The 11,042-nt window shown below is 41.2% G+C and overlaps 1 long non-coding RNA gene across 1 annotated transcript; it reads left to right on the top strand.

Moving 5' to 3' along the window:
- The first annotated feature begins 1,528 nt into the window (after positions 1–1,528).
- On the top strand, positions 1,529–10,796 carry LOC103677314. The gene is made up of 4 exons (XR_572370.2): positions 1,529–1,931; positions 2,062–2,234; positions 8,015–8,182; positions 9,450–10,796. It is a non-coding gene; the product is annotated as an uncharacterized LOC103677314 (long non-coding RNA).
- Positions 10,797–11,042: the final 246 nt, after the last annotated feature.

The raw sequence follows: 11,042 nt of genomic DNA on the forward strand, positions 1-11,042 counted from the left end.
GGTGACCCTGAAACTGTAACTTTAAAAAGATTTTGTTATATGGCAAAGGGGAGCAATAAGGGCATGAACACAGAACATACCAATAAATAAACTTCATCTGACTTTCAAAGTACGTAACTCTGCCGTAGCAAGCTGGTGTCTAGGTTTACAGATCTTACTCTGCTTTTTTTGTCCTAAAATTTGTGCCCTTTACCAAAGGCTGATCCAGCTACCCATGTGATCCTGTTCAGGCTTCTAAATTCCCCCTAACTGACCTCAACATGGCTACCCCATTTTAAACTTGGCCCCCGTGGAATTCCATCTTAGGCCTTTGATAAATTTCAACCTAAGAGTTCTATTCAAGTTCTATTTAAGAGAGCCCATCTCTGGATGTGTTTTTCAAAGTCTAACCCAAAAGTCCTCCACACTGGAGTCACCAGGACTGACTACTTAAAATGTAAATTCCTGGGTTTTGCTCAAGGGGATTATGATTCACCAAGTCTGGAGTAGCACCCAAGGACCTGCATTTAAACCAACTCCCCCAGTGACTATGATCAAAATAAAAATGGAAAACAGTGTTCTAGGAATATATTTAACGTTTTCAAAACTAGTAATTAGGATAGCCTATCACTTATACTGTCATGAAAAGAACATCATGCAAATACAATTCCTCACTATTTATGCATAAATGCATATATAGCACTTATTGCAGACTTGCAAATCTGGTTTGTCACTACAATTCTACAAGCCACTTTCCATACCCCCTCTTTTTCTTAACCAATACAAACATCCACTTTTCTTTTACCCAGTAGAATAGGTACAATGCTGAAGAATGTTGTATCCTTGCCTTCAAAGAATTCTAGTTGAAGCCCAAACACACATTTGCTTGCAAAAAGAGAATGTCACAAGAACAATGGAAAGATATCTGACCCTGAACATAGACTTCTAGTGAAAATCTATTTTTCCAATAAATTCTAAAAATTTCTAAACATGCTCAGAATCAGGATGCTAACACATTTGAATTCAAAGGTGACTAAAAATAAAAAGGAGAAGTATTTCAAGAAGTGACCATCCATATGCCAGGGTCACTCCTACCCATAATAGAATAAGAAAGTCCCTCCTATTCCAGAATATCTTCCCCACCCATTTAGTCACCCACTGCCTTCCGTTTTCACATCACATTTCTTTTATTTATTATATTTAGGGCTGCTGTAACTTTGAACCATGCTGGGGGAAGGAATCGTGTATCAACCAACTGTAAACACTTTTGCCAGAGTGTATGTAACAATCCCTTGGGATAACTGATGTGATAGCACTCAGGTCAGACAAGTTTCGGTGGATAGGAGGTTGTCTTAAATTGGGTTCTCCCAGAAGCAGTTACTGAGACAAAGATTTAAGTAATGGTCATTTATTGGAGATCAGATCAAAGAAATCACGAGTAGGGAAATGGGGAAGTGAAACAGGGAAAAGAGAAAAGCAATAGAGGGTGTGATCATGAGCAATGAACAGCTATGGCAACTGGGGCTTGTGCCGCAGGGTACCTGCAGGACCTTGCATAGCACATCTCAGAGTTTTCTCAGCCAAGGCATAAGGAGCTGGGGTATTTATTCACCATTGCTTGAGGGATGCTCCAGGACACAATGTCCCCTAAGCACCGTGAGTGTTCCACTTGTATGGAGCGGAGTGACCTGAGTCTCAGGGGCTTGAAGAAGAAAGCTGTCAGCACGTAAGAGACTGACGAGCGCTGAGGGAACATAGATTGGTTCCAACAGGGTCTACGGCAGCTTCCCTCAGATCCCCTTGGGCCCTGTGTTATGCTGACTCAGTCCTGTTGCTGATCTTCAAGGAGGTGATTCATTAGAACTTCAAACGAGAAAAGAAACAAGACAACAGACAGGTTGATGGGGCAGAAACAGTGTCCAGTGGTGCAGTTGGCCCCAAAGTCGTAACTGGTAATTATCCTCCCCATCCTCTACCGCTTGTTTGGCTGTCCATCTGGCCTTAGCTGCTTGCTTGGCGCGGTAAACTAGACCCTCAGCCCTGAGGGGTCTGAGCCATGACTGCCTTGCTCTCGTCAAACAGAGACTGCTTGAATTGGCTGTTCGTGACTATCGTCATGTATGAAATCAGTAAAAGTGCCCTGGTGGATTTCCTGGGTTCCAGAGATCTTCTTATTCACATCTTCAAAATGACATTGCAAAAGAAACAACGAACAAAACCCCTAAGCAATGGGATGGGATTGGAAGAACTTCCAGGTTGGTACACTCGTTGAAGGTGGAAGGGTGGCATGAGTGGAGAAGGTGGGGAAGCTCCATCCCTCCCCTCCCCCAGCCCCAAGGCTTCACCCCACGCATCTCTACCAATCGGCTGTTCCTGAGTTGGATGCTTTATAACAAACCGAGAATACTAAGTAAAGCACTTTCCGAGTTCTGTGAGGCATTCTAGCAAATTATTAAATGTGAGGAGGTGTATAGCCAGTTGCTCAGAAGTATAGGTGGCGATCGGGACTTGGGACAGGCATCTGGAGTTCGGGCAGTCTTGCGGGACTGAGCCCTCGAGACTGGGGAACCGGACACTAACTCTGGGTGAATCGTAACACACAGAGCTGGGAACCAAAGAGCTGGAGAACTGGTAGGTAGTGTGGGAAAACCCACACGTTTGGTGTCAGAAGTATTTATGAGTAAAAATAGCGCAGATCAGATATTTTGGCAACAAGTCCTTTATCAGAGATATGTGTTGCAGGCATTTTATCCAACTTGGTAGCTTGCCTTTTTGCTACCTTTTGAAGAACAGATGTTTTTAATTTTGATGAAGCCCAACTTTATAAATTTTTAAAAATTGTTTATGCTCCCTGGAGTCTGAGAACTCTTTGCCCACCCCAAAGTAGCAAAACTTTTCTCCTGTCTTTCTTCCTGAGGTTTTGTAATTTTCGTTCTATACTTAGGCCTTTGATCCATTTCAGATTTATTTTTGTATATGTTGCGAAGAGTTGATGTTTATTAACTTTTCTCATATTGATATCTGGCAACAACTTTTTTAACAGATTTTTTTTTCCTTGTTGAGTCACCTTGGCACCTTTGTAATAAAGCAATTGACCGTATATGTGCGGGGTCCATTTCTAGTCTCTATTCTGCTCTCTGTTTCTCTCTCTCTCTCCCCATATATGTATGTATATCCATAGATGTATTCGTCCATATCCATATATGTATACATATACCCATATATACATAGATATATATTAAGTCTTGAAATCAAGTAGGATACGTCCCATAACTTTGTTCTCTCTTTTTGTAAATTGCTTAGGTTACATCCATATATAATTTTGAATCAGCTCTCCAGTTTCTACAAAAATAGTTTGTTGGAATTTTTATTGATATTTTATTGATATTTTATTGAAAAATTTGGGGATATGAAATCTTAATGATATCAAGTCTTCTAACCCATAATCATGGTGTGTTCCTCCATTTATTTAGGTCTTCTCAAATTTCTCCTAGTGGTATACCACGTGCACTTAAAAATAATATGTATATTGTAGCCGTCTGTAGTGCTTTACAAATGTCAGTTAGGTCTAGTTGGTTTATAGAGTTTGTTATGATCTACCATGTTTTCATTAGTTTTTTGTGGTCTAGAGTCCTTAGTAATTGTTGACGGAAGGGAGTTGAAATTGGGTATGACGTGTTGAGTTGTCTATTTCTCTTTTATTCTTTCAATATTTCTTTCACATATTTTAAGTCTTATGACTGTTATATCTTTCTGAGGAATGGTCCTTCTAGTTATTATTAAATGTCCCTGGTAACTGATTACTGGTAATATTCTTTGGTTTGAAATCTATTTTATTACCTGGCACTAATATAGTCACTCTAGCCCTCGTATGCTTATTGTTTGCATGGTTTATCTTTTTTCTAATTATTTGCTTTTAACCTGTGTCTTTATATTTTAAATGTATCTCTTGTAGGAAACATTTAGTAAGGTCTTGCTTTTTAAAATCTATTCTGTTCATCTCTGCCTTTTAACTGGAACATTTGGACATTAGCATTATCCTCTGTCTCCTGTTAGTGGTCCAGGACTAGGGGTTCGTAGGGTCATTCACTCACTGACATTCTTGGTCTGTCCGTCCTGCCAGGCTGAGCACGGTCTTGCAGTAAGAGGCTGTCAGCATGTAGAGTGGGGGTGAGGGCCAAAGAGATGTAGGGAGGGCCTTGACAATGTCTTCTTCAGAGGAAATGAAGAAGAAAAAAAAGGAAGCATATTTTATTTCTTTGTCCGAGGCACGCAATGGTGTTAGGGGAAATAAGTTTGGGGATATCAGAAATGTGTGGGTTGAAAGGTTGAGGACAATGAGCCATTAGGAAGACACCAAAAAGGAAGCACAAAGGACACAGAAATCAGTCTTAAAAAAAAAAAAAAAAGCTAACTTCTTCAAGTGTTGGTTACGTTTTACGCCTTTACTTCCAGTGCTAAGTTACTCATTTTTATCATTAGATTTAATGTTTACAACAATCCTATGTGTTAGGTGCTATGATTTTACAAATGAGGAAACTGAGACTTAGAAAAGTAACATCCCACAGTGAATAAAGACAGAACCAAGATTCCAAGTAGACTATCAGAGGCTAGATCTTGTGCTAGGAGGGGCTGGGTGGGATAAGCTTTGCCCGTTTCACAGACATCTGTCTGTTTGCCATGGGTGCTCTGTGGAAAGCAGCCTTCAGAAACCTAAATTCTGTGAACAGACTCTGACCGAGGACGTGCTGCTCAGTTCATGTGAACAACACCCCGGCACCCAGACAAGAGCCAGAACAGGGATCGCAGGAGAATTCAGAGTCATCTTCTGCTGTGGGCCCTCAAGGGCAGGCTCCTGCACCTGTCCCAGGTGCTCCCGTGCCCCACCCTTAGGATGATTAAGGGGAGGCCGTGCAGAATCCCTATCGCTTCAGCGTGGGGGCTAGGGTCCAAGCTAGCTGTGGAACTTCAAGGATGGCTCAGTTCATGGGGCCCAGGTGGGAGCTCTATCCTTCCATGCGAAAGCTCAAGGCCCCAGGTGGTGTCTCTTGGGACTGATGTTCTTTCAGGGTAGACCATTTTTCTGGCTTACAATATTCTTGGTTATAATTTATATTGACTCAGGTGCAGGCACTCTAGCTGACACAGCTGTGTCATCAGCTGAAGACTGTGAATTCCTCATATAAATGGAATCTATCAGCTCTGGTCTGGGTCTGTCTGGAAAATAAGTGACCAAGATCCCCCCTCCCCAAAATTACATAGGAGTCGCAAACCCACTGGCAGGAGGCTACCACATAATCTAAACATCTTATACTGTTCACTGCTTTACTAGCCAACCTTCAAATTGTGCCACTCGGGTGGTTTTCTCTCATATACACTCCTTCTACCAACTCCTGGCCCTCCACCCTGCCCCAGACGTTTCTGTAAAATATGTGGGATACAGAAAGAGCACCTCCATTTTGTAACAAGGAAATTGAAGTCCAGGAAGAAAGAGAATCTAGCCCAAGGTGAAGCAGGACCAGAACTCTGAAGCAAGAAGTCCTTACTTAGTGAACTTTGCAGTAGAGTACTGCCTGGGGTGAGCACCGGAAATATTTTGAGGGACCACGATTCACACCCTAAAGATACCCCATGGCCTATTCCTTCAGATTTATTTGAGTCATCTTGGGCTTGGTACACGTTGGAGTCAAGTAGAATACCGGAGTCCATCCTAATTGAAGTAAGAAAATTAAGGAGTTTCTGCTACGTGAAAAGAATTGAGCCAGGAGATATAAAAACAAATGGCATCCTGCTGACCATCTACGTGTATAACTGTAATCTATTAACAGGTGCACGAGTAACTGACCCAGGACACTGGTGAGGTTCAAGTACAGCAGCAGACATGATGCCACCATCCTTTGGGAGATGTACTTAGCATATTTGAGCATTGTTAACAACAACAACATTAGTCTCTCCTAAAATCCCACTCATAGTTAAAGGAAATGGCATTATTTCCTTTGCCCTTGGTGTGGACTCTAATATCGGAGATGAGAGTAGCAGACTTAAGACGTGTCAAATTTGACCCTTTTGAAAAGATTTTATGTGATGTATATCAGAACTTGGGCCAATTTCATCTCCCTTTGATTCCTGTGGCCACTCTAAATTAAATGTGGGGCTCGGAAAACAAAATAACAAAAAACCAAAAACTTGTCACTATATCAAGTAATCAACATTGTAAATAATTCCCAAAGGCAATGAAGAATCCAAAGATGGGCCTCAGTAAATGAGCCCTATAAAAAAACTACCACTCCTATCTTTTTTCCTATGAAGCTAAAAAAGGAGTCCCTAGAAACCAGTACCAGATCCCCTCAGGCTCCACACTTTCTCCTGGTTAAGAGACTGCCCCATTTCACTAACATATTCTGTCAATATGGGTTTCAGGAGTAATTCACTAAGCAAGACCCTAAACCACCAGAATCTATAGGAATCAAGGTCAAGGAATGAATTATGTCTAAAAATTAAGAAGTGCCAATTGCTTTTAATCCCACCCCATATTCCGTTCCATTTCTCCAGATATGGCAGTTGATGTATTCCTCCTATTATTCTGAACCCTCGGCTCAGCAAAAGTGTGCCATTCTTATAAGCAGAGGCTGTTCGATTTTTCTTGATGCAACAACTTCTGAAAGATAGTGTTTGTGTGGAGAGAAGAGGAGAAATAAGTCTATACCTTTATGTATGCATATTCTTCAATTTTGCAAGAAACATTAGAAAAAGTTCAACCCTCTATAATTCTAACAGAGTGAAACTTAAAAGCAAGACTTGAGCAGAGCAGTGAATTTTACCACTATTTTGTTGGCATGAATTACAATTGAGATCAGAGCCCAAGACACCTTGGATTGGGCTTCCCAAGGGGAGAGAGAGAGAGAGAGAATTGGTGGTGGGCGGGGAGAGAGTAAAACAATACTTTCTGAATTGGGTAAATGTCTGCCCTGATCAAAGGCCCTACTTGCCAAAGCATCTGGCAAGGGCAGGTGTTTCAGAGAAAGGAATTAGGATGGAGGCACCCTCAACAAGGGACTTGATTCAGATTCTAACTTAAAATTGCATTTTCAGACCCAAGAGAAAGATGCTTTCCTGATTGATTCTCCCTGCTATTGCCATGACCAGAATTCTTCTGATCCACATCCATGCTTAATTGGTTGGTTGCATTTCATCTAGGACCATGAATCCCACTAGATGATTATAGCCTTTAAGAATGGTTCCCTGTGGGAACTCCAGTCTGGCTTTATAGATGGGAAGCTGCCTTGTGGCTTTTGGTCCTTTTACAGCAATGCATTTCTTCCCCCCAAAGTAAGTCTCTGTATGCCCTTCCCAGTCCCCCTTATGGTTCTCCTTTGGCCTTCTGTCATACTGCAGAAATTTTCTAAGTTGTCACCTGGAGATTTCTTTACTTAGAATTGCTTATCCCCAAGGTCACAAGACTATGGGAGATTCACCCAGTCCCCGACCACGTTTCCCTTCTAGGATGCATGCTAGACACCTTCATCATAGCTGCAGCTACAGCAGCATTTCTTGTATATGTAGCCTTGTATCTTTGATATTTAATGAAATAGGCAATATGTATTCCCAAATGCTGCATTTTCTTGGCACACTTTCCAAGTGCTATGTTCCTTCAGATATGGTTACTCAGTCCACAAAAGTTGTGCTCCTTAGACTCTCTGGTCCTTTGCTTTCAGTCTCTATTGTCTGTGGGAAAACCAGGAAAGCCCCGGGTCACAAGGGCTACTCTCCTTTGCCCATCACTTCATGATGCCAAATATCATCCAGCAAAAATTGGAAAAAGGCTATACTACTTCTCTTCCTATTGTGCCTCGAGGGCCAAACTAGCACATACAGAAAAAAAAAAAAAAAGCAAGCTATAAAGTACAAACGCTATTGGAGGAGAACTAGAGAGGGGTAGAAGGTAGTGGTTTTATTTGACCAAATGATCATGCTCATATGTTCGGTTAAGGCACATTTGCTTTTTTTGTTCCTCCTGTGTGTTCACTTTAATGAGTTTGTCTCCGAGTGCGAGATTTAAAGAGTCCAGGCACACAGTGTCTTCTTGGAGAACCTATGGATCCCAAGAGCATGAAGTCATGGTTGCTCAGTTCACATGTGAAGATGATCGTAATGAGAGGAATCGCCTGGAGCTGATGCCAGTTAAAAAGAAAAGTTAAAGAAGGTAAGTGTTTGTTTTTCAAATTTTTATTTAAATTCTAGTTAGTTAACATGTAGTGTAATATTAGTTCAGAAGTAGAATTCAGTGACTCATCACTTACATACAACACCCGGTGCTCATCACGGGTGCCTTCCTAAATGCCCATCACCCATCTAGCACATCTCCCACCCACCCCCTCCACCAACCCTCAGTTTGTTCTCTGTCTGTAAGAGTCTCTTATGGTTTGCTTCCCCCTCTCTCTCTTTTTTCCTGAAGAAGGTAAGTTTTGAGGTCAAGCCTGGCTTCTCTGTTTTCTCTCTTCCTGAATTTACTTAGGTCTCCTTTATTATAGTGCCTTTTTAAGACAAAGAGAAAGCTTCTCTATGGACATAAACTTTCAAAGATCAGAACTCTTCAGTCATTGCTGTGACCACTCTCTAACCTCAATAATTAAGTCTTTCACTCTGGTCACATTCTTTCACTGGGAAATTTATGTAAATTCAAGAAAAAAAGAAAAGAGCTAGAAAGTTCAGCTGTGTTTTACCTACCAGGGACAAAAAAGAAACTAGAACTGAGCCTAAAAAGATGGCTCCACTACAACAGAATGCAGGTGCTTATCAGAGTAAGGCCCTTCTCAGATATGAAATGCATTCCAATCTGAAGAAATATTTAAAGGTAGAATAAACCAGCACTGGCAAAAATAGTTTGAGATATTTGGAATGTTGTTTCTATCTGAGACTGGAAATAATTCCCTGGTGAGTACTTTTTTTTAAAAATAGAGTTTATTGAGTTTGCTTTTTATGATAAAACCAATTCATAATCACCAGAAAAAAAATGGAAAAAATACAAAAAATGAGGGAGGAAAAAAACCTACCTATGGTTCCCACTAGATTGGAAATCATTTGGGGCATCAGTGGGATTTGTGAAAAGGACACAGCCTTTGGGATCAGAAAGATCTGGATATAATTGCAGTTCTAAGTTGTGTGACCTTGTGCAAATTCCTGCAATTTGAGCAGATGCTTAATAAATGAAAGTCGAACTAAAATAAATAGATAAATAAATAAAAAGCCTGAGTATTTTTACATTCCAGAGTCATTAGAGAGGAATACTTCCCTTTCTTCATCATGTACGGCAGTGTTTTATGATCAGTGTTTAACCATCTTTAATGTTCTTCTTTGGACTTGTTTATTCTTCATTGTTGTGAGCGAAACTCAGCATTCCTGGCTTTCTCACTTGGCACTCCCATTACAACCTTATTTTAGCTTTTTTCTTTTCTTTTTTTTTTTTTAAGTAATCTCTACACCAAACTTGGGGCTCAAACTCACAACCTCAAGATCAAGAGTCATATGCTCTTCTGACTGAGCCAGCCAGACGTCCCTATTTTAGCTTTTGCCATGACTCTCATTGTAGCTCTTGCTTTCCTCCCTCGAATCCCTCCTTTAACCCTATCCACGACACCTTCAGTCTCTACCTACCAGCCTCAGCCATACCAATGATGTCTCACTGTCCATCTAGAAAGAGGATGGGCAACCCATGAACTTGAGTCTGCAAGTCCTTCTTCATTCTTAAAATAAATGAAGGTGAAAATAAAAATGGCTGTGATAAACCATATTGATGCTGTGTTTCAAAGAACTTACCATCGTATTATATTAACCTGATAAAGTAATGCAGAATTCAAACACTGGAAAAGCTACTCCCTCTCATGCGTACTGTACTGTGTCATCTGACTTCCGTGTGTGCTTCGGGAGAGCACCCACTGCTCCACGAGTCTCCTCACACTGCTTGCAAAGCAGCACCCAAGAGTCCTGGACACCACTCTCCTGGGCAGGAAGAAATTGAGGGTCTACATACAACCTCTTTCCTTTACCCAGGCTACGGAGAGAGCCTTCTGGAGCTCATGGGCAAAATTCAAAAGGCTCATGCAGTGGTGAAACCTTAATGCTTATCAAAAACCAAAGCCAAACAAAAATTGACCTTACTTATCAATATGTTTCTTGGGATGAGATGAAGGAATACTTTATGAAAAACTACAGGTTGTGAAAATTAATTTGGTGGGCGGAGTTCAGCATTTTTTTTAAATGAAAGAACATAATAAAACAGAAAAGTCAAGGTATTAAGTAGATGGTATATGTTTCATGAACTTTATAAAAAATGTGTGTGTGTGTGTGTGTGTGTGTGTGTGTAAGGCAAAACATTTTTTCCATGGCCACAATCAGAAATGTTTAAAAAACCCTGTGATAAGAACGTGGTCCAGGGTAGAGTGGAAGTGATTCTAGAGGCTTGAAAGAGGCAGGTTGGGAAAAGCAGGGCAGTGATGGGGTTAGGTGGGCACCAGGACAGGTACCAGAAACAACCCAGTCCCCCCTTTACAGTTCTGTCAAACTCACACACACCACACCATACCATACCCTACATACACATCTGCACATCCCTAACACCACTCTCCTAAATTCCTAAGTCCCACCCCTGTCATTGTTGCCTCTGGCATAAATGCCATAGACTCCTGTCTTGATCCAAAGGAGTCTTCTTGGAAAACATCGGTCCGGAAGGATGTCCACAGGAAGAAGTTCAAGAACAACCAGAGACTTCTGTTTCCTTCCTGGATTGCGTGTCATGAAGGGGGGACGGACCCATTTGTTTTTTACATGGCTTCCTATTTTAGAGTTTCAGCTTTGGAATATTTTTTTTAAGAATATCTTTTTAAGTAACCTCTACACTCAACATGGGGATCAACCCACAACCCTGAGATCAAGAGCCACGTGCTCCAGTGACCCAGCCAGCCAGGTGCCCCTGCTTTTGAATATTTAGATTAATGATTACATGCATAGACGGAGCCCCCGTGCTAGGTTACATGATAAGCAGCCATGATTCAAACATGAGAAAG

The sequence above is a fragment of the Ursus maritimus genome, unplaced genomic scaffold (assembly GCF_017311325.1).
Source record: "Ursus maritimus isolate PB19 unplaced genomic scaffold, ASM1731132v1 scaffold_4, whole genome shotgun sequence".
Taxonomy (NCBI): domain Eukaryota; kingdom Metazoa; phylum Chordata; class Mammalia; order Carnivora; family Ursidae; genus Ursus; species Ursus maritimus.